Source organism: Eptesicus fuscus, chromosome 9, assembly GCF_027574615.1.
Source record: "Eptesicus fuscus isolate TK198812 chromosome 9, DD_ASM_mEF_20220401, whole genome shotgun sequence".
In the NCBI taxonomy this organism is placed as follows: Eukaryota; Metazoa; Chordata; class Mammalia; order Chiroptera; family Vespertilionidae; genus Eptesicus; species Eptesicus fuscus.
Genome location: NC_072481.1, coordinates 24,788,282 through 24,810,193, shown reverse-complemented (window position 1 = coordinate 24,810,193; position 21,912 = coordinate 24,788,282).

Here is a 21,912-nt window from a genome sequence, read left to right as displayed (position 1 = left end):
GGAGACATGAGAATGTGATCATAAGATTGGAAGGAAAAAGAAAGGTCTTTATATTTCACAAGAGGCCCAGTGCATGAAATCTGTGCACTTGGGGAAGGGGAGACCCACAGCCTGAATTGTGAGAGGGCACAGGCCAGGCCGAGGGACCCCACCGGTGCATGATTGGGGCTGGGGAGGGACGCAGAGGATGGCCAGCCAGGGAGGGACCACAGGAGGGCTCCAGGGCGTGTCTGGCCCATCTCGCTCAGTCCCGATCAGCCGGACCCCAGCAGCAAGCTAACCTACTGGTCAGAGCGTCTGCCCCCTGGTGGTCAGTGCACGTCATAGTGAGCGGTTGAGCAGCCTTAGTATATCATTAGCATATTACGCTTTGATTGGTTGAATGGCCGACCAGATGACCAGGCACTTAGCATATTAGGCTTTTATTATATAGGATTGGCTGGTGTAATGGAGATGGCCACAGGCAACTGTGGAGCAGTTTTGGGTTTTTGCACATAGAATCATGATCTGAGATTCTGGCCAGCTTGGTGTCCTTCTCTCCTAAGCAGATAATTTATACACTTGGAGAGTCATGGAATCTTAGAATTAGAAGAGACCTTAAAAGTATTGTCCGTCGGACCTTTACCCGATGAATTAATCTCTGCAACCGGGGCCTCTGCTTGGTCACATCCTCCAGCGCCAGGCGATTTCCTTTCCAGGCAGCCCTTAAAAGTGTTTCTAATATTGAACTGTGATCTGCCTCCTTATATCTGCAGCCCTGGGCCTGGCTCTGCCTTTGGATGCACAGAAAAGGCATCTGTCCTCCTTCCACAGTTAAAAGCAACCTGTGGGTGCAGACATTTGTCCCTCCCTCCAGGGACCACTGGGATTTCTAGGTTGGATACCTCACAGATAGTTAACTTTTATTAAACCAATGATGTCACAGCTTCCTACTTCCTTACTAATTCACACGGAGGTGTGAATCAGCAAACTTCTCTCATCATGGAAAGGCACTATAATATTTCACCCCTTAAATGCTTTTCATGTATGGGAACTAGAGCCAGGTTTTGGCTGGGATGCATGTTCAAGGAGGGAGCTGAAATGACAAGTGGGTCAGACCTCCTGGAGAGGGACCCTGAGGTGGAGAGTAGATGTGGAATGGTTGATTGACTTTGCCCAAGTGGAGGCAGGTGTGTCTAGACTTCATAGTTGATATTTTATTATTTATAAACTAGAGGCCCAATGCACAAATTTCATACAAGAGTAGGCCTTCCTTACCCCAGCTGCCAGCACCGGCTTCCCTCTGGCACCTGGGACCTGGGCTTCCCTCACAGCCCTGGCTTCGTCCGGAAGGTCATCCATTCTAATTAGCATATTATGCTTTTATTATTATGGATTATAATAATAACAACAGCAGCAATCAATAACTTCTACTAAGAGCATGCCACGAGCCAGGCAGGGTCCTGAGCTCTTTATATATATATTACATTTTTCAGCAATCCTATGTACTATGTCCTATCATCTTCCCCACTTTGCAGATGAGAAAGTTGAGGCAGAGAGAGTGAGTGTTTTCAACCTTGATTGGTTAGCTTCCTATTTCTCCCATTATTCATGTGATTTCCTAGGCTTGTCATGTGCACAAAATGTATCATGCTCTAACAGATCACATTGCCCTTCAGCTGACAATGCCCAAGTCACCGAAATGCTCACAGCATCCCTGTGAGGCGGGGTTTATTAGTTCCATTTAATGGTTGAGAAAACCAAGGCCCAGAGGAATTGAGAGGCTTGTCCACTACAGAATGTCTAAGTGATGAGAACTGGAACTCCAGCAAGAATTCCAAAACTCCCCTCCTAGTCCTCTTCCCACTATACCACTGCAGCTCTCCAAATGAAAGCAGGTCCCCTCTGTGACCCTCATTTACAATGTTTTGCATCTAGATTTCATCCTCCTTTCTAAGACAGTAACTGGCCCTAATATCATATGTGTAAGAAGATGGTGAGGCTGGGCCGAGGACACAGGTGGTCTAGCTTCATGCCCAGGAATTTCTGAAGACTCTTTGACCTACTCAAGAGCCAACAAGGTACAGCATGGTCCCAGGTGCATCCAGAGCCTTCCAAAGCGAGGGCTTTGCTGTGATGGAAAGCACACTCAGGGCCACTGGACAGGTGTGAGTGCTGAGAGACCTGAGCTCCTCCCTTTGAGTTCTCTGTCTCCTGGTCCTTTAGACCTGCTCCTCCTGATGCCATGTTGCCCTGGGCGGGCCTCCTGGGCTCTGCTGCTCTTCACTAAACCCTACAGGGGGTCTCCCAGCAGGGCATTTCCCCCAGGGCAGGAGGGATGGCTCTGGAGTCATGGAGAGGCCTTGGGTTCCTCTTTCACCCCCAACTCTCTATGAGCACAGACAAGTACTTTATTGTCCTTATGTTTCAAGTTTTTTCAGAGCTAAGACATCTGCTTTTCTTGCAGGGCTGTCAGAAGGTTCAAATGAAATACAATATTCATTTGTTCATTCATTCATTCAGCAGTTAGGCAGTAAGTGTCTGCTAGGTGCCGGCACTCTTAGGTGCTAAAGACACATCAGTAAACAAAACAAAGTTCAATCTTCATGGAGCTTCCATTCTGGAAGGGGCTACGGATGAAAGAAAGCACACAAAGAAGAAAAAAATAAAGCAGGGACAGAATATGACTGGGGTGCTATTTTATAAAGGTGGGCAGAAAAGACTTCTGTGAGGCGGTTACATTTAAGCAAAGAACTAAATGAAGTGAAGGGAGCCAGCCAAGTGCCAAGGGCGAGAACCGTTCCAGCCAGAGAAGGACACGTGCAAAGGCCCTGAAATGGGAACAGGCTTGACTTGTTCAAGGACCCACCAGAAGCCAGCGTGGCTGGAGCGGAATGAAGGAAGGTGGGAATGGTAGAAGATGAGGTCAGAGAGATAGCCTGAGACAGGATCATGAAGACTCACATAGCACAAAGGATGATCTGTGATTATTTGTGTAGGGATGATCTGTAGCCCAGGCCACCTTCTGAACACTGGGTACCCGCCACTCTGGCCAGCTCAGGCTAGAGTTCAAAACATGATGGCCAAAGCTCAATGGGGCCCTAGTGGTGATTTGACATGTAGGTTGGATCCTGAATGCAGCAGCCCTCAGCAACTAGTTCAATTCATACAGAGAATCAGGGTCCAGTTCCAAGATAGCCTCTGAGCCCTTCTGCAGGCAGGGAGTTCCACGAAACAGGGAGTGATTTTTTTCTCTGGTTCCTGCTCTGCCACTGACCCTGTTGATCATCCCCATTTCTACCGATCGCACTTCTGATTTATCTTATAGTTACGATCCTGTGTCTGCCTGGGGACTCAGCAGGCAGGTGCCTCAGCTCCGTCTCTAGACCTGAGGAATTTACTCCGAAGCTCTGATCCACATGCTTGGGAAGGATGCACAATGCCTTGGGCTGGTGTGCACGGCACTCTACAGGATGCTGGGGTGGCCTTTTATGTTCAACCTTGTATGTACACGGGTGCTTTACAGCATCCTCTGCCTTGACAACACCATGCGATGACATGGAAGATGGTCTTGGAGAGTAAAACATGCCAGTACCCCCACTCCCCAGAACGAGTGTTTCATGCTACTGTGGCCCTTTCCAGTCCTTTGTCACGCGCTGACATTGTTTTTGCATTTGCCCACACATTGCAAATATGATGTGTGGCCTGATTCTTCACTTTGCTTTCATACCAGTTCCCGTGTCTCTGCCTGGACTTCAGAGTACCCATTTGTAAGACTTCACTGTGCCCGTGTGAGGTGCCCACCCCTCTCGTGAGCATGTGGGCTTTTTTCCTTTTTCATTAATTTATTTTCCAATTACAGTTGACATACAATATTATATGAGTCTCAGGTGTACAACACAGTGATTAGACATTTATATACCTTACCGAGTGATCACCCCGATAAGTCTAGTACCCATCTGACACCATCCATAATTATTGCAATATTATTGACTGTATTCCCTATGCTGTACTTTACATCCCCATGACTATGCTTATAACAAGCAATTTGTACTTCTTAATTCCTTTCATCTTTTTCACCCGTTGCCCCAATCCCCCTTCCATCTGGTAACCATCCCCCCTGGCTTTTAAGAAACAATTTTTAAAAAATAAGAACAAGTCATGCCGCCCTGGCCAGTGTGGCTCAGTTGGTTGAGCATCGTCTTGTACTCTGAAAGGTCTCTAGTTTGACTCCCAGCCAGGGCACATGCCTAGGTTGTGGGCTCAATCCCCAGTATCGGTGTGGTGTATGGGAGGCAACCAATCAATGTTTTCTCTCTCTCTCTCTCTCTCTCTCTCTCTCTCTCTCTCTCTCTCCTCACCACTCTCTCTCCTTCTCCTTTCCTCTCTCTCTACAAATGAATAAAAACATATTTAAAAAAATAAGCCGTGGCCCATTTGCCAGAAGCACATTCCTACTAAGATAAACCCTGAAAAACTGTGGTGGTCCCAGGCTGAATGGACCCCAAATGCCTGACACTCGCTATGTTGATTCAAGAGAGGACACGTGTAAAAAGTCCCCTCAAACCTCAGTGTCTCCAGGCAGTCTGCTCATGTGACCTAAACTCTTCCGACTCCTGGTAAGCTCGTCAGGGGCACTGGTGGTTAAGTTAATAAATCGTAAGATTCTGAGCTGGATGACAGAGAGAGGAAAACAGTAAACTAGAGTAGAAAAGGGAGAAAGTTAAGTGAGGAGCCATTCCCAGGAGAGGGGGAGCTTGCCCACAGTTCTGCTTGGTATCTCAGCACGATCATTTGGTGCTTTAAAGAAAACTTCAATGTCACAGACGTAAATCTAAGAGCAGCTTGCATGTGGGACTATCAGCCAACGAGAGCACTGGACCAGGTAGGTCCTGGGGAAATCGAGCCAGAAAAAAAGGATACACCTGCCCTGTTCCCAGGAGAATCTCCTAGAAGCGAGGGAGCCAGAACACACGGGACGACGCAGTGGGCCTGACAGTGAGTCATTTGTGTGCGGTGTGTCCCCTGACTTCTTTATCTGAAGCCCCCCACCCCCACCCCCCACTAAACTCTCTCTCCCTGCCCTGGGCCTGCAGGGAGCTGGGGTGGTGGAGGGCAGCCATTGTGCGGCCAATTAAACAAGAATGCTCGGATCTGACAGTTCCACTGTGAAAGTTTTCAAATAGTGTTCGGAATGTTTACATAATTGTTCCAAAGAGGCTTTTTCAATGTACCTGTTTACACTCTTTACTTTTGGAAATTCTTTCAGCAATCAGGCCTTGGAGGGCTCTCAGCCCATACTTGCCACCCTTGATTGCTGAGGGAGAAATGAAAGGCCTGTCAGTGAATCGCTGGGAAAACATCCCCTAATAAATGCCCTCTAATGAGGGGGCGCCGAGGGCAGAGAGGAAGAGCTGGGGGCCCAGGCAGCGGGGACGGTCACAGTTTTGTTGCAGAGCCATTTGGCAAAGGCAGCGCCAGACACCGTGTCTTTGTGTGCAAATTTCCCACCGGGGCCCAGCGACTTTCCACAATTTAATTAAGTGGCTTTCGAGTCCCCGGAGTTGGCCTAACAAGCTACTCTTCGTGAATGGAAGATTTGTCCCCAGCAGTGGGGGCCCGCGGGAGACAGCGTGGGCAGCAGTTACAGCGGGCTCCGGCCGACTTAACTGCTCGCGCGGCCGCCCGCCCGCCCGCCCGCCCGCCCGGAGTGGCTGGGGAAGGCCGGGCGCGGGTCGGCGGTGGTCCTCCTGGGCCTGGGCTCACCTAGCTCGGAGCAAATAAGCCATCCAGACGCCCAGGATCATCACCAAACCAGCTCCATCAGGCCTGGCGAAGAGGCATTTAAATTGCAAATATTGTGCCGGGGAGGATGGCAGCCCTGCCAAGGATCCGCACTGCAGGATCCATAGGGACAGACCTGGGGGGTCGGAGGGAGAGGAGGTGAGAAGCACAGGAGCTGGCGGTTAGGAGGCGGGAGAAGTGGGCATCCTTGGTAGAGAGACTGCGGCAGGAATGCCCCCAGGATGGAGCCCTGAAACGGGTGGGCTGACTTGGCCTCTTTCTCATCCATTCTTTCAGCTGCCGTTTCTCTAGCAGCCACCCTGCAGGGAGGGGGGCACCCCCTCACCGTAGAACAAGACAGGTTTTCTAGAATGACCAAAAAAAAAAAAAAAAAGCTGGGCGTGCGGACCTGCTAGAGGGAGGGAGGGGCAGCCAGAGCTGCGAAATGTGCCCGCAGCTCTAGTTGTGGAGATCTGAGGTCTCTTGCAACCACTTTCCAGTGGCGGGTTCACAGAGCGTTTCCCTCTGACTGTATTTTTAGAAGAAATTATGATGACAGTTGTTAGGTCTCAGGCAGGCAGGCAGCACATTCCATTACAAAGTTAGCATGAAATCAATATGTAAATAACCCTTTCTAACTGGCAGCTATTTTTGAAGGCAGAACGCACCTGATGCTGCAGGTCGGTTCCAGTTCACTTTAAATACCTCCCTGTCCTCCGGGTCTGCGGATGTGCTCACGTTCCAAAGAGCCTTGCTTCCCTTTCGCTCGGTCTTTGCATCACCCTGGAGAGTGGTCACGCCACCGTGAGCCTGGTCCTCAAGCCTCCTCCGTCAGTTAAAAATCGGATCGACAAGACCCGAGGCAGACTGGGCGCATTGGCCCGCCTTCGGCCTGGTCATTTTTCAAAACCACGGGTGGCTCCAGGGAGGGGAGGGGTGGCAGAAGCCTTGGCTATCCGTGGAAGGAATGAAAGCAGAGGAAAGCCCGAGACGGGGAGATCAGGGTTGAATCAAAATTCAGACAGTCACTGCCCAAACAGAAGACAGTGCCAGGGCAGCAAAGGTTAGAGGACCCCGGCCCGGGGTACAGAGGTGGGGAGTAGGGGTGGGGGAACCAGGCTAGAATTGTGGCTGCAACTTGGTGGGAAGAAACTGATCTCAAGGTACATGAGAGTGAGTAGGGTCTGAGGCCAAAGGTCTTTTAGAGTCCCTCCTCATTAGTGACAGTTCAAGGTGCTTGATTTTTTAACTAGCTGTGCTATGTGCATCTGTATTAAAAGCAGAAAGACCTCGAGAATGTTCTGTACCAGGCATGGATGGTGCCAGAGAGCCCAGTGCGACATATGTTTTGTGTGTGTGTGTGTGTGTGTGTGTGTGTGTGTGTGTGTGTGTGTGTATCTATTATCTGAACTCAAGCTGGGTCTGCGAATAATAATGATTGCTATGATTTATTGAGCACCTACTACAGGTCACTTGCTGTTCTATGGGTCTTCACGTGCTTGCACAATTCTTAGGGTCTTGTCTTACAACTGAGCTGAATCGACCTTCCTGTGATTCATGCCCCATGGACTTACACCCCAAGGCTTCCTCTTCCCTGGTACAGTCAAGACAGGAAGTATCTTCCTCTGAGCTTTCTCTTTTCCAGGAGAAATGCTTCCCATTCTTCAATTATTGGAGTCCCCTTCCCCAGGTTGACTTCATTGGTCCACGTGTTATCTCCATGTTCTAATGATAATCATTTAAAACACTGAGTACGCCAAGAATGGCTTCAATAGCTGAGGCTGTTTTATCTGTATTAGCAGAACGGACACAACTGCTCAAAACCAGGGCAATGGCTAAGCTCTGTTGGACAGTTGCTTAGGCTTTTAGATTAATAAAGAGAAAAAATAGATTCGCAGCAAGGGCCACTCTCTGGGAAGAGAGTGTGGCGTTTGCATGTCTCCCCATGTCTGTGGGTTTTCTTTGGGGACCCTGGTTTCCTCCCACACCCCAAAGATGTGCATGTGAGGTGGATGGATGTGTCTACATTGTCCCAGTCTGAGTGAGGGAGGGTGTGTGTGAATGCACCCTGAGATGGAAGGGTGTCCTGTTCAGGATGGTTGCCTACCTTGTGCCCTGAGCTGCCGGGAGAGGCTCCCGTGACCCTAAACTGGAATAAGTGGGTTGGAAAATAATGATCTTACTTGTTTTCATTAATCTTTCTTAAATGTATGTATAGCTCACATTTATTTCAATGTTTAATATTAGAAGTGTTTTAGGTCTTTATTTAGAAGTTTGGTGATGTTTTTGTGGCCAGAAATATGCCATAGGAACGTAACTCTTGTTAATATCAATTAGTCTATGGTAAAATTGATTTTGTTATGCATCGTTCTGCTTAAAGTTACAGTTTCTAAGAACCTATTGTTGGCATTAAGTGAGGACTTAACCGTATGCCTGCATTTGGATGAGGACTGGATGGGGACATACGTAAATGGGAAATGATTGTTAGGTAGGAGGAGAGGTGATGGGTAAGGTTGTCTTTTCATAGGTTCAGTGTTATTGCATTTTTTTTTTAAATAGTGGGCTTTTGAAAACCAAGAATTTTCTTGGAGACAAAAGAATAAATACAAACATAATATCTCCAGGCTTACCCAAAAGGATTTGGGACCCGTAATGGGAAAAATCCCTGTCAATTATGATACCAAACCATTAGGCTGAGAAAAGTTGTCATCACCAGACTAGTGACAGGAATCAGTTATGTAAATATTTCTTCTGGAGGTTGAAAAGTCTAAGTAATGTTATGATGGTGCACAATAGTACTATTCCTATGAAATCTTGGTTATAGTTTTCCTTATATTTAACGTTATTCTTTATAGTTTTAATCTTTTTAATTGTAGTGAAAAAAGATAATGTAAAATTTATTATCTTTTATCATTTTTAAATGTACAATTCACTTGTGTTAAGTACATTCGCACTGTTGTACAGCCGATCAACAGAACTTTTTCATCCTGCAAAACTGAAACTCTGTACCCATTTAACAATGACTTCTCATTTCCCTCCCTGCCCTCAGCCCCTGCACCATGGCTCTGCTTTCTGTTTCTATGAACTTGACAACTTTAGAAACCTCCTATAAGTGGAATCCTACAGCATTTTTGTGTCTGGCTTTTTTCACTTAGCATAATGCCCTCAAAGTTCATTCATGTTATAGCATGTGTCAAATTTTCTTGCTTTTTGAAGCTGAATAATATTTTTGTATGTATCTATATTGTTTACCCATTCGTCCATTGATGAATGTTTGGGGTTGCTTCCACTCCTGGGCTATTGTGAATAATGTTGCTATGAACATGGATGTACAAATACCTCTTCAGCATGCAGGTATATTATGTTGCTCCACTGATTTGGACGCTCTTTGGGAAATCCCGTTCTTCCATTTGCCCACTGCTCGCTCCTCTGAGCCTGAAAGTCTATAAACTCTAGGGATTATCTTTAGTTAATCCCTGGCCCTCGAGAGCTCGTTCCGAGGCTTGTTCCAGTTGGTGAGAGCTGATCTTTAACTCAGTGTCAGGAAGTTATCTTCTTCCTGGTGCTTGCCTGTATATAATGTTGTTCGTTAAGAAGCCATTCTCAGTGCTACCGCCAATATCTGAAGAAGGTGCTGGAAGTTTTGCAAAATAAAATGATGGCCTTAAAACAGCTTTCTGTTTCCGAAGAGTGATTTGGACTTTGTGGCTTATCTATCCTACACTTGCTGTATATTGAGATGATTCTACTACTTACTAACGAGGTTTTCAATGATTTGTGATGTGTGATAATTCATCTGGTACAAGACTCACAGTTATTTTTATACTGTTTTTATGAATTAAGAGGCTGCTAAACAAAATAATCCTATAAACAAAATTACATGGGGGAGGGGGTAGGATGTTTCTCAGCTGCTTAAGGAGACAAAACATATTCAAGGATATTGGCAGTTAAATTTGCATATAACTGCTGTATTAATTATAGATATAAGTTTGTCTACTAATTAAAGTAACATTAGAACTTCTACTTAGAAATATTGTTTAACGAAGTACATACTTAAATTAGCAAAATTACATTTCTTTTCCTTTGCAATTTAAATATAAAAAATTTCCACTTCTTGCTACAAGTTCCTGGAAATATTATTCAATGAATTATTGTAAAGTAGATCATATTTACCAATTAGAACAGTGTAAATCTTTCACCCAACAAATATTTTATCGAGCACCTAACATATGCCAGATGTTGTACAAGGCACCAAATGAAATACACAATAGACATGTTAAGATCCCTGGAAGACAGATAGTTATAGACAAATAAGATCAGTGAATAAGATCATTTTAAATAGTGAAAAGTGTTATAAAGGCAGTAAGACTAGGTCACATGACAGTGTGCGTGGGGTCTTGCCACTTCGATTAGTGGTCAAGGAGGATCTACTTGAGAGAGTGACACTTGAGCTGATACTGGAACTAGAGACAGTGTGGTGTGATGAGCTATGGGTAGAACATTCTAAGGCAAATGCTCTCAGATGGCATAAGGAAGAGCAAGGCACACTACAAAGGAGAGCGAGTTCAAGGACAGCAAGACTGGTGTGGCTGGAATATAGTGAGAAAGTTGGAGAGTGGTGTGTGCTGGAGTTGAAGACATGGACAGGGGACAGCTAAGTGATAAGGCCGAGATGAGCAATACCGTATTCTAAATGCAATGGAAACCATGCTGTGGGTTTAAGCAGGGCAATGACATGCTCTGATTATGTCTTACAAAGACATTCTTAGGGCTTTGTAGAGAACAAGTGTTCAAAGGCAAGAAAAGAAGCAACTCTTGTACCTAATCAAGGACAGGTACATGAAATAAAGTCAGAAGCATGTGGAAATTAAGGGTAATTCCAATTAGTTATTTTGTGGGGGTTTTTATTTCTTGCTTTGTCTTTCTCTTTCTGAGCCCAACATGCCCTAGGGCAGAGGTTCTTATCCTGGAGGTTGCAACAGACTCACCTGGGCAGGTGTCTGTAAGAAAGATGTCCAGTCTCAGCAGATGGTCTGGGGTGAGGTCTGATCATATTGGTTTGTTTGTTTGTTTGACCTATACAGGTGATTGTGTTGCAAAAGGTGGTGATGGGTGGACTGTTGTATAGAACTAAGTAGGGACTGCCATAAGGAACTCTCAGTGCAATAGTGGAGACCAGACGCTCTACACAATCAACTGTGACACTAGTTATGAAGAAATCGGAACTGGGACTGGTGGGAGGAGAGCTTCCGACAAAGGGCTCCTCGTGTTCAGGGGAGGGGGACATGCTTGACAGTGAGGAGGGATCAAGGCCTTTTTGGGAATTTTTGCACCAGAGCTTAGTTGATGATAATCAATGGAACCAGTTCATCCCTCGACTGCCTATGTCATAAATGACTGGCTGTCCCTGGCCCCTCAAGCCAGGGCTACAGAGAATGGGGAGGACACAGCCTGGAAACAAGCTCAGGAGCAGGGCCACATTGGGAGGTGGGGGAAGATTTGAGGTGGGACTTCACTAATTCCGAGCCACTCTCTGGCTCCTACATCCACCAAGTCTGAATCAATGAGTACAGTTTCTGGCTAAGTCATCTTTTCTTTGGGCAAATTGGTTATCAGTGTGATAAAATAGGATCCATGCTCTGGATTTGCAGGCAAGCTAAAAAACAAAACAGACTCAGTTCTCAGGTATACAATTTGCTATACTGGCCCTCAATAATACAACTCCTAGAGTGGGGAGATTGGGAAGTACACAGAGGATCTGGGTTCTCTTCATTAAACTTTCATCATGAGTTGAGGAACAGACTAAAAGAATTTGGGGTGGGAAGGAAGGGGTGTAGAAGTGAGAAAATGATGGTTTTTACCTATCTGCACTGCTTTACTCAGTTTTTTTTTTAAAAAAAAACAAACGCCTAAACTTATAAAAAGATCAACCCCAGGGGTGAGTATTTGCCTTCCGAAAGAGTTCCCTAAGGAGTTTCTTTAAATTGCAAGGGCTCCCCAGAGCCTTCATTATTGTGAATCATTAAGTGGAAAAGATACAGTGAATTCAGGTCTGGGAGCCACTAGGAGCTGAGCACTCCTCCCAGGTCAAGGCCGGTGCTCCGTGTTCACGGACTGTGTGGAATGTGGGTCATCCGGCGGAGCTCCGGCCTTCTCTGAGCTGTTTCTGAGCTCCTTGCTATTATCGTTGGCCTCCTCATTTGGCCTCTGCATCTTGTGGAAGACGCCAAAGCACTTGACATTTAAAATTTATCAGCAAAGTTTAAAAAAAATCTAATGTGAATTAAACGGGATTTTTAATCCCCTCAACTGTTGCCATCAGTATAATCACTAACAGAATGAAATCAGAATCAGTGAAGGAAAATATTAATCATGCATTTGCATCTATTAAATATAATGAAAGAATGAGTAGGCTGGGTGCTCAGGGGTGATTTTCTAGCGTTTATGAGGAAGGCGGCTGTGGGTCACTGAGAGAGAAGGGTGACACTCAGGAGAGTCTGTTCCCTTCTCACCAGCTCTTGTGCCCCCACAGTCCATACAGGCCCAACCTGCTTAAGGATGCTGAGGCAGAGAGCTAGCTTGAAGCCCTGTGACTTGATTTGGATCATATAAGAACTTACTGGAGCCCTAGCCAGTTTGGCTCAGTGGATAGAGTGTCTGCCTGTGGACAGAAGGGTCCTGAGTTCGATTCTGTCAAGGGCATGTACCTTGGTTGCAAGGCTCGATCACCTGCACTGGTCAGAGTGCGTGGTGGAGGCAACCAATTGATGTCTCTCAGCGATGTTTCTCTTTCTTATCTCTCGCCTTCCCTTCCACTCTCTAAGAAAGAAAGGAAGAAAGGAAGAAAGGAAGGAAGGAAGGAAGGAAGGAAGGAAGGAAGGAAGGAAGGAAGGAAGGAAGAAAGAAAGAAAGGAAGAAAGGAAGGAGATTAGAACTTGCTGGAGACTTTGAGACTTTGAGTCTCTGACTTTAAAAAAGGAGAGGTGCAGAGTAACTCCCTACCCACCCTCTGGGCTGGGAGTTCATCTGTCAATCTATGAAATAGATCCACTGCTCGGGACTGAATCAGATAGCAGCTGAAGCCCAGGAGTAGGGGTGACAATAGGTCTGCCTTCAGCAAAAGACAAGCCCTAGTGGTTAAAAGCATGAACTTGGCATTGAAACAGATCTGCCTTTTATTAGCTGTGCAACTCTGGGATGGTTCTTTGAACTCAGCTTCAGTTTCTTCATCACTAAAATAGGGGTAATAATAGTTGCTGCAAAAATTAAAATGGACAATGAATATAAAGCACTTAGTTAGCTCAATGCCCTGCTCCTAGTAAGCACTCAACAAACATTTTTAAAAATATATATTCTATTGATTTTTTACAGAGAGGAAGAGAGAGGGATAGAGTGTTAGAAACATCAATGAGAGAGAAACATCGATCAGCTGCCTCCTGCACACCTCCTACTGGGGATGTGCCCGCAACCAAGGTACATGCCCTTGACTTTAATCGAAACTGGGACCTTTTAGTCTGCAGACCGACGCTCTATCCATTGAGCCAAACCAGTTAGGGCTCAACAAACATTTTTTAAATGTTCCCCATACAGTTCCACTTTGGACAACACATTGTCCTGAATGCCTCATCTCACCTAACATTTCACTCTCTAATGACCTGAAAACCATTGTCTTTAGATCTCTCATCTGCATTTCAGTCCCAGCTGTTAAACAGAACCCATGGGTGCCTCAGACTTAGCAAGTCCATAAGCGAATGGGGCATTTCTCCCAACCCAATCTTCCTTCTCTAGTTCCTAGCACATAAAGGACACTACTCTTCCCCCAGTCACTCCAGCTGGGCCATTGGAGATCATCCTCTTTGACTTCAACCGTACTGCCACCATGCAAATCAAATTAGGTTCCATAACCTGTTGATTCTCCCTGCTAAATAGCTCTCAAGTCCATGCTTTCCTCTTAGCAACTTATTCCTAGCCTAAGTCTTCAGTCTTATCGCCTCAAATTCAACTATCCCAGGGCTCAGAGAGGGATTTTCTGAAATCATCTATCTGACCATTTCTGTCCTGCCTCCAATCTTTCAGTGGTTTACAGAGTGGAATCTAATCTCTTTGGATGGGTTCAAGGCTCTTCATGGCTTGTCCCCTCTGACCTCTCCAGCCTTGTCTCCTGCTGATTCTCCCTCCTTCCTCAGGGTTCCTTAGGAGGAAATGATGGCATGAGTCTAACCCTGGGTTTTTTGTAAAGGCAGAGTTAAAAAAGTGAGACTTTCCTAACCAGATATATTTTTTTAAATTACAAAGTACAATAACATTTATTTATTTGCCATTTCAATAACTATTTGAGTACCTACTATGGGCTAGGCACTGTTCAAACACCATAGATACAGTCATCATATAAAACATCTCTTTCCTTGTGGACTTACACTACTTATTGCAGGAGCACACAATCAGCCATGGAACTGAATGAAAAAGTCCAGCTGTGGGTTCAAGTATATAAAAATATGCAAATATTATGAAAGTGACATGTGAAAACAGTGAAGAAACATGGATGACTCAATATGTGATATTAGGATAACTGGCTTGCTCTTTGGGAAAAACATTAAGTTAGATCCCTGCCTCACACCATATACCAATAACATTTCTAAGTGGATTAAAGGCTAAACATTGAAAATAGGCTTCTGTCTTTGGCCCCATAAATTGTAATCAGCCCCAATTTCTGTCCTTGTCCTCTTTCCACACCAAAGGCCACAAACTCAGATGCTGACAAGGACCAGACAGTCTTCTAAAAAAAAAAAACACCAAAATAGTCTTGCAGGGTAACCTGGAAACTTCACAGGCGTAAACTGACCTTCTCTTCACTCCTCCCTGGTAGCACACTGCCATGCCTTCCACGCTTCCTCCCTTCTCCAGGATTTCCCAAATGTCATCTTCCCATGCACACTCATTCACACATTCCTGCCAATATTCCCAATCTCATTTCTTCTCTGGTTTATATTTTTTATATTACTTATCGCCCTCTAACATATGTATTTTTCTTATTTATTGTGTCTGTTGCCTATCTCCCTTTGCTAAAATGTAAGCTCATGAAGACAATTATTTTTATTTGTTTTGTTCACTCTTGTATCTTCAGTGCCTGGAACAGTGCCTGGCATAAAGGAATTACATTGAAAGATTGATTGAATGAATGAATGAATGAATTGTGGCTTTATCACATGAAATTTTCTTGAGGTCTTATGTTTTATCTTTAAAAGGAATCCATAATTTTGAAGTGTACTCTAGAATATATCCAATTTTATTTTAATATTAAAAGGTATTTTGTCTTGTTCCCCCTATACCCCAACCAAAATTTGAAGTAACATCGATGCTCCAGGTCTTGTGGCCTCCTATACACCTGGCATACCGTCACACCCCACCCCACTCTTCGTCTTGCTCTTGTCTTGACATTTGCTGTAAATGACGAAACCAGCTGTTCCAGTGAAAGGCTTCCAGGAGTGAGTTGCTACAAGTTCAGGAGCGGCTAATAATATAAAAGGCCGTGGAGTGCCTCAACGCCAAGGGCATCTCAGCCTTCCTAAACAGGCATACTGAGGTTAGGGGTAGGGAAGGGACAATTCTCTTCATTTTTCACAAACCAAACTACATATTTTTCTTTTCCTTATTTATTATTTTGTTCCCTACCTGCCTTTAAAAATGATTTTTTTGTTAGTTTTTCATTCTTTCACTTTCTTTCCCATTTTAAAATTACCTCACCCATTAATTTGTTTAATAAATACACATCAAGTTGCCCAGCAGTGCAGTAGGCTCTGGGGATAAAGCAGTGGACACAGTAGACATTATCCTTGCCCTCATGGAGCTCCCCATTTTGTGGGGAACACACAAGAATACAGGCTGTGCAACCTGGGGTGAGGATTGCTGGGATAGGGAACTATGGGGTGCTGGGAGGGCACCTATAACAGCACCTAATCCAGGTTTAGGGGTTCAAGGGAGGCTCCCCAAAGGACATGATGGTTAGGCTGATATCCAAAAATGAGTAGACTCTACTCAGGCTGTTGTGAGGAGGCCCTGTTCTGGTGCCTGCATTGTATCAAAAACATGATCAAACTAAAGTGGGGAAGGAAGACAGCCAGGATGGTGTGTGTGTGTGTGTGTGTGTGTGTGTGTGTGTGTGTGTGTGTGTATAGAAACCATCTATACAAGTTGGATTTGAGAACTGAGGATTATTTTCTCCTGAGAAAGAGCAGACTCGGGCTCCCTCAGGTATCTGAAAGTCTGACACATAGAGAATGGATTTGGCTCATGCACAGTGGCTCCAGAAGGCAGGGTGATAGCACTGGGTAGGTGTGTGAGGCTTTCAAAGAGAGATGTCCAAAAACATAACAGCTCCCGAGGAAGCTTTAAGTGCCTTATCACAAGGAAGGCCAAGAAGGTGTGTGCAGTGACACTCGCCAGGGAATTGGGCTAGCAGGTCTGCATTGGCTCCTTCCACCGGAGGTTCCGTGGCTCTGGGCCGTTGCCCTTCAGCAGGGGCTTCTTTGAGGAGAGCTTGGGGCATATTTGAGCTCTGCCTTGATTTTGGCTAATAAAGAAGGATCAGACCAGAGCCTCACCCATGGGAGTTCACATCCACCAGGGAGAAAAACACAGGCAAGGCTGCAGGAAACTCCCAGGTGAATCTGTGGAACAGATCATAAAAGAAGCTGAATAAAAAAGTGACTCAGCAGCCCAGGACAGTAGAGGATTCAATGGAGGGGAGTGTAGAGCCCTGTCTGGAGTCAGCGACCTTGGGTTCAAGTCCAGTTCTGCCCAGTGTATGGGCATCTTCAGGCAGCCATTTTCCTCTCTGAGCCTTCGTTCGCTCCTCCGGGAAATGCAAGGCCCTATTTGAACTGCAGCATTGTAGGGTTCCATGACCAGCAGCCTGTGATAACCATGTCAGTAGCTGGAAAAAAAAGGGAACATTCACTCATTCACTCTTTTATTCATGTTTTCTGTAAGTACTTGTCAGGCTGTCCCATGGGCCTGACTGCTGGAGAATGAGCCAGAGGCAAACACGAGGATGATTGAGACGGTCCATGAAAAGACGTGCACAGATGTTCATTGCAGCCTTGTTTGCAATGGAAACAATACAAATCCATCAATAGGTAAATGGTCAAGTAAATGTGGCTTAGTCATAGGATAGAATAGTATTCCTCAATTAAAATGAATAAACTACATATCTATCTACATACCCATTGGATAGATCTCAAAACCAAAATGCTGGGTGAGAAAAGCAAGATGCAGAACAATATATGCTTGGCTAAAAAGTGGCAGATGTCATCTGTAGAAGACCTGTTGTGTGATTTTTCCAATTTCTTATAAGAAAAATCAAGCTGGGGCCAGCTTCTGATCTCAAGGAGTCCTCAGTCCATGGGATCCTCGGCTGCCACCCCGGCCGAGCGCTGGAGGACAGGCTGAGACAGTCCTGTGGGTTACGTAGAGGGAGGGGCCACATCATGCTTAGTGAGTACGGAAGGCTTTGTAGCAACTGTGACATTAGAAGCTGGACTGGAGATGAGGTCCAGATAAAGTCTGGACATGCAGTGCTGAGGGTGACCGAGCCACCAGGCAGAGGGGAGACAAAGCACAGGACCAGAGGAGGCCCGTTGGGTTGAGCTGGAGACACATGAAGCGGGGGGTGAGAGAGAATGTTTCTGGAAAGAGCCGAAGTCAGGTCGTTCTCCACTCGCCCTATGCCCCGACCTCAAAGATGGCTCTCTGTTAGGTGGGGGCCGGCTGCTGCCTCTGGCGCTGGCCCCCTCTTCATTCTTGCTGGTCTCATAAGGTGCCCATCTGGCTGTTTTGGCTGCATCTCCAGATGTTCCCGGGGCTCCTGCGGTGAAGTATCTGCTGACCCAGCAGTAGCCCCCTCCGGAGCACTCGGGGTACTCTCAGTGTAAAACATATGGCCACATTTAAACCGGCGAGACCTTGTCAGCCCGGGCAGACATACTTAGATCAGTCTGCATGGACCTACTCTGGGCTCCGAGCCTGCTCAGGGTCACCTGCGCAGATGCCGGTGCGATGTCCCCAGGCGTCCACATGGCTCCTGACAGCCGTGGGAGGGACACAGATGCAGGCCAGCATGTAATTAGTGCCAGGGACGCAGCTTTCTGATCACTTTCCCCCAAGACTGTGCCTCTCTGGCTGAGAGGCAGATAATGGACAATCATAGAGGATCCTTGATTATGGCTTGATTGAGCTTATGGGAGCTCCAGACGGCTAATGCGATGGTGGCTTCCACCCCGTTAGCGGAGGGCATTTCCACGTGGGCAGGGAATGAAATAAAGCTGTCCTAAACACTTTGCTGGGCTCGTGCCTCCAAGTGTCTGTCCGGATGCAATCCTCCGCTTCAAGTGACCTCCACAGAGACTATAGGGAGTGGTCATGACCCAGGCCAAGAGGGTCAGCTTCCTCCGTAATTACTGTCACATTTCCCCTTCAGGGCTCTTGACCTGCCTGGCATTTGCTTTTTGCTTTCTTTCCTGGAGCCAGAGATCCACTCTCTGCCTGCCAGTCCCCGGTCAGCATCGGAACTCCAGGCGTAGGCTTTTCCTGAGGTCTTGACTTTCAGTAAATAGAGAATCGTGCTGGACACTCTTTCCAAAGGGAGGTGTTCACTGGGCTGGTGGGGATGAGCCAGAGAAAAGCAGGGGGTGGAGCACAGGTCTCGGGTCAGGGCCTCTGGGGTGGTCGGATCTGCCCCAGATTTGCCCTGCCCCACGCTTTGCCAAGTTCTCTGCCTTTCTGGACCTCGGGCTCTCATCTGAAACAGAGAGATGGGCTAGAAGATTTCTAAAGTCCAGGGATTAAACCAGTTCCCCTCCTCTGTGAAAGCAATAATGTAAGTGAGAAAGGATGTGGAGTTGACCTTCCTGCTGTCTTGAAATATTGGCAAAAGCACCAAAGATGGAAACAGTAGCTGCCAGCTGCCCCATCTGGGGCTTCTGGAAAGAGGGACGAACTGGTCCCCAGTCTTTTGCCCACCATCCATTTCCAGCACAGGCAGACAGAAGGAGTAGAGCTCACTGCAGGAGGAATCTGGAAAAGTAGTGAGCTGTTGGCTTAGGAAGAAAGCTGCGCCATTCTCCTCTCTGCCCCACGGTGAAGGTAAGGGGAGAGTGTGTTCCCCTACCCAAAGCCAAGTGACAGCAATCCCAAGAGACTTACTCAGAGCTCGAGGTGCCAGCAGAGTGCAAACAGCTTTTTACTGTCCTGCAGGATAACTGCCAAGCTGCAGAAACTTCCAAGCCTACCTGGCGATGGCCAGGAGTGGAGCACAGCGGGAGAGCTTGGCATGCATCCCTGGAATGTACATGAATATGAAGCTGGCACCTGGAGATGCAAGTGGTAGTGGAAGTCCCTTGTGAGGCCAAAGGTAGGACAATGGGTGGTGGAACATGGCAAGGACACTGAGTTTCTCATGAGGGAAGTGGGTGCTTCCGAGGATGCCTGGGCTGATGTATCTTAGGTGGTGTAGACACTATGCCTTCCAGGCAAGGGTCCATCCATAGAGGTCCTGGGGAGGAAGGAGGATTGCAAGAGGTTAGCCAGAGAGCACATTGAGATCCAGGATGGAGGATGGAGATCCCAGAAGGAAACTCCCAGTGAAAAAGCCAATATTTGGAGGCATGGAGCTCAACAACCCCAACTCACTTCTCAGCTCTCCCTTTTGCTACAAGTATCGATGGTTTGTACTGCACTTGTCAAGAGGTGAGCACTGTGATTTGTACATATTTCCCCGGAGCACAGAGCTCATACAGGAGAATGAGCAGGGTCGCTGCAAGCTGGGATCTGCAATTTTTCTAGACTCTGGATTAGAGTTAGCATTGGGTTTTGGGTTTAGGATTTATAGTTTGGAGTTTAGGGTTAAGGTTAGGGTACTCTGGGATGCTCTGAGGTTCTCAGCTTGGCTGGGAGGACCCAATAGAGGGGTTTTGTGAGCTCCAGTGCTGTGTTATTCTGCCCCCCTCTGCCCCATACACACACAGACACCTCAGTCTTCTCAGTAGAGACAAGCTGAGCTATGGAATTTATGTAATTAACGCAATCACGGCCTCTGATTATTGCAAAGTGCAAGGACCTCCTGGGTCTCCATCTCCTCCCACACATCTACCCCCAGCACCATCCCCAATGGCCTCGCCCCGTGGGAGGACTTTCAGCACAGAGAGGTGTGTGAATTGGCCCCTGGAGCTCTCTGCCTGGGAGGATGACTGGGGAGGAGATGAAAGAAAGACAGGGAAGAGCCATTCTGACCCCAGCCATCTCCGGGGAGGCTGTTTGACTTGCATGAAGTGTGACTGCAGAGAAATTCAAACCCCTGTTGGCAGGTGGGACAGCTGGCTCCCATCCTTCCCACACAGCGATGACTCAGGCAGGCCAGCCCCACTGGGGGCAGATTTTCATGGCTTGCTAACAGAATACTATGTTTCCTGGTCTGATTTCTTTAGGGTCTAATCTAAGTTCTCTTAGGAATGCACCGGTGATTTTAATTCAGGTTTCCTCAGGGTGTCTGGGGCATACTTTATCCCAGTGACAGGAGGTGGCTATTTCAGCAGAAGAAAGTATCACAGTGACTAGGTTGGGCCAGCACATGAGAGACATGTTCTACTTTCCAACAAAAGGAATCCCTGAAGCATCTTAATTCTTTTAGAGTTTTAATTATAAAATCACGCAAATTTATGGAAGGAAAATAAACATTAAACTCAGTTTTTTTAAATGGCTCATTTTATCAAGCCATCATGAGCATAGGGGGAGTGTTGGGAGGCAACATGTAGTGGGAACACGGACTCAGAATAGGGTTCTTGCAGGGACCCACTGCTGATTGCTCAGTCTCCCTGCGGCTGGGCCTGGAGAGAACTGTAAGTTGAGGGCGTCTGGGTGGGAGCAGGTGGAAGTTGGGGGAGCTATCCATGGGCCTTCTCTACCACACTGTTGTGGCTCAGTGTCATGGGTTGAATTGCGTCCCCAAAAAGATATGTTGAAGTCCTATCCGGTGCTACTTGTGAATGTGCCCTTGTTTGGAAATAGAATCATGGCTGACATGATCAAGGTAAACTGAGGGTAAGCTGAGATCACACTGGATTTGGGTGGGTCCTAAATTCAATCCTGGGTGTACTTATAAGAAGGGTGACAGAACACGTGGAGGGAAGATGGCCAGATGAGGATGAAGGCAGACATTGGGGTGATGCCATCAGAGCCAAGGAAGGCTAAGGACTGCCAGGAGCCACCAGCAGTTAGGAGCCACGGAAGGACTCTGCCCTTGGTCTTTCCCAGGGAGCATGGCCCTGCTGACGCCTAATTTCAGACGTCTAGCCTCCAGGAATAAGTGTCTGTGGTTTTAAGCCACAAGCTTGTGGTACTTTGTTACAGGAACAAATACACCCAGCTACTCGTCATGGGCCTACGGGCAACCGCCATCCTCTTTGTTTCCTATTCAAGTTCTTGATACAAAAAGCATCTGGTCCCGGTCATCTTTGTGGCTGTCCTGTGACGCAGCAGCATTTGATGGTTCAGGGACTGCCCTAAGATAGTCAACTTTAGTACAGACCCTGATGTATTGGGGTCACAGGGAAAAGAGCAGGAGGTCTGGAAGAGGCCCAACCTCCCAAGAATGTCCTGCATCCCCTTTACCTGGCCACAGAGCCCTAACGATCTTGGGAGGGAACTAAAAGAGGGTCTACGGAGCTGTGCCCCTAGAGGTCTTCCCCATTCTCCCCTTTTCCCTTTTATGTGTCAGTCTAGTTCCTGCTTTTCACTGCTAATGGCTGGAGAAAAATGTAGATTCTTATTTTTTTTAATGGAGGCTCTGTAGAGAGTACAGGAACTTGGGTCCTGGATTCAGATTTCTGAGCCCTAAGTTTAAAGCAAGATTTTGGTACTTACCATCCACATGACCATGGCCTGGGCCAACCTTTTACCTCCCTGAGGTTCTAGAATCCCTCCTGCAAATGGAGTCAATGCCACTGACCTGCTTAGAAGGTGATCCATAAGAAAACGGATGCAAACATGCTCTGATCTTGTTGATGCTCCACCCCTACCCCCAGCCCCTGCAGTGGAGTAGCACCCTCAGTTCAGGGTGGGCCTCTGTGCAGAAGCCAAGATGTGCAGACTGAGGGG